Source organism: Orbicella franksi, chromosome 15 (assembly GCF_964199315.1).
Source record: "Orbicella franksi chromosome 15, jaOrbFran1.1, whole genome shotgun sequence".
NCBI classification, from domain to species: Eukaryota; Metazoa; Cnidaria; class Anthozoa; order Scleractinia; family Merulinidae; genus Orbicella; species Orbicella franksi.
Genome location: NC_138159.1, coordinates 3,715,068 through 3,717,712, shown reverse-complemented (window position 1 = coordinate 3,717,712; position 2,645 = coordinate 3,715,068). Strand labels below are relative to the sequence as shown.

Genomic DNA, 2,645 nt, shown 5'->3' with positions numbered 1-2,645 from the left:
ACAGGGCAACCCTCCATACAGGAGAGAATAAACATACTCCTTCGCGAGGCCTTGGAAATTCTCTGCCAGTCCCTGACGCTCACTTTGAACTTCCAGTCCTATACGGGGTTGTTTTGGCACGTAACTTGGTTCACCCAAGCTCACGTGATCCCCACCACATTCACTTGAGAAGGACGCTGTGACAGCGTCAAAAGCTTGTGATCGCTAAAACATTGACTCGGCTTCGGTATCTAGTTTACCATTAAAGATACTCCCATTCGCTTAATGTCAGGGAAAGCCTGGACCACTCGACCTTACACTGACTTTACTTTTACCTCATACCGACAAAGACACACAGTTTCAGAAAGAACAAGGGCTACGTACACCTTGTCAATAGTCAAGCCAGAAAGTAATTCTCCCTGCCAGCATGACCAAAGGTGAGCAAACAACATGAACAGATGCAACTCTAAGATAGGAAGCTGCAAAGTTCTAGTTTACATAGATTCTACATTTTCACTAACATTACGCGGAAGTGGCGTGCTACAGCCGTTTCCAAGCTTACAAACTCTTTAAAAGAATAACCGCACTGAGATGAAAGTGGTAACTGCAATGCATAAAGGTAGTAAACTACAATGCACCATCATATAATTAGCGTACACGCAAAAGTGACTCTTGTCACTCGCTGTCTACCATAAATTAATTTGAAAGTTTCTTTCATGACCACACAGTTTTAATTCAGATTTAATCATTTATATATTTTAATTTACAAGTGCAGTACATCAAAGGAGAGGTCATTACACATGTGAAATCGTCCTTGCCATTTTTTTTGGCGCGAACCATACCATCGAAAACTGACGAATAAGACAAAAAACTGTCGATTCAGAGACATGTTCCAGTCGGTACACCTACGTGTACAAAACAAAGAGTTCTCCCTGATATTCCCTAGCTGGTTTTACAGAATAAATGTTCTACACCATTTCGAATATCCTTCATTCTCCAGAGGTAAAGGCCCGGGTTAAGTGAAGAAGACAAAAACAAAAGCAAAAGTAAAAAGTTGCTGACCGCAAATACTGTTGAACTGTGACCTCTTGTAAGATACACTCCAGCAGAGACAACATAGGGTAAGAAACACAAAGAAAATAGCAAAAGAATGTATAATATCGTGGCCACAGATTTCTTGTATTTTGCTAAGTCTATGGACGGGTGGCCAATATTTTGGGCTGGTTCGCTTGCTTGGACATGCATCTGGTGACTGCGAATAACTTGGTAGACTTTGAAATAGGCGAATGCTGTGGTAAGGTAGCACAAGAGCATCAGTGTTATAATCGTAGTCATCAACTCGTGTCCATCGTTTTCCTTTATGATGTCTAAAAATCGCAAGACAACAAGAGGAACTGGAAAGAGTAACAGTGCAGTGACGGTAAAATAACCGCAACGAGATGTGACCAAGGATCGGCGAGACATGTGCAGCCATCTTTCAACAGACATCAGTGTTATAAGAAATACTGTGATGGCAATAGAATAGGTAGCACTGACCTCGCCGACTGCTTCTATTGTCAATGTAAGCATTGGCTTCTCCTTGGCTATCCCGGGGTTGGCTGAGAACACCAGGGTTTATGAAGCAATAAAAGGCTGGGCGATGAGTCCTGTACACAAATCCGTGAGGGCTAAACCGCTCAGTAGGATATGAAATGGTGTTCTCGCAAAAGTTCTCGTCCATATTACCGCCAGGATAAGTGCGTTTCCCACAACTGCCACCGGCGATAAAACAGCAATGATGATTGAACTCCAGAAAGTAAACACACATAGAAACGAATCGCATAGTCGCCCTGTGTCATCTACACTACAAGCAATGTAAGTTTTGAGCGGTGGCCATGGGAAGCATGCTGTGAAATTTGCCATGGACTTTGCTGGCTTTCCGCACAAACTTTTGACAGGAATTCAATTTTCGTGAGAAAAACCCTAAAAGAACAGCCCTAGGGATGTAATCAACTTCAGACCTCCTTTACATGCCACGTCTTTCACTCTAACCAGACCAAAGGGGGAAAGAGTGGAAAGTGTTCGGGCTGATTTTAATTGTCTACAACTTTTGCAATATCATACAGAAGGCTGCTGAACTCTACTATTTTATATTAATCTCAACTTTATTTGGGAACAATTTAATAATACATGTCATCGTACTCGGACTTCAATGTTTCCAATGCATATTTTAAATTTTGAATTTTCTTTCTATTAACAAAATTTGACTTTAATAATGTAATTTTTACATTTGTACATCTTTTAGCATTATTTTTATGATTTTGATTCATTACTTTTGAGTGATGTTTGGTGCTTTGCTGATAATTCTGAAATCAAGAAATACATTACCATGACGGCTGTCATTTTAAATCCTATAACCATAATATTGGCAGCGACAAGTTTTAGTCACCGGAATTTAAAATAAAAAAGCGGCTGTCTCTAACTTTATTTCTCACAACTTCCAGTAATTTTTCAGATGTTTTCTATTTCCATACGGAAGTCGAAAGAGTAGTAGGAAAACCAATCATTTCAAAACAACATTAGTAAAGTCATATCTCTTTATCACATTTTAAGTCTAAGTTAGGAAACATGTGGTGAAGAAACAACTGTTCTATATGGGAAATATAAAATGTTATGTTTAAGTCAAT

General features: G+C 39.6%; 1 pseudogene; it reads right to left on the bottom strand.

The window, feature by feature from the left end:
- Nucleotides 1-921: 921 nt before the first annotated feature.
- On the bottom strand, nt 922-1,881 carry LOC145470523 (putative G-protein coupled receptor 45; annotated as a pseudogene).
- Between the last annotated feature and the right edge of the window lie 764 nt (nt 1,882-2,645).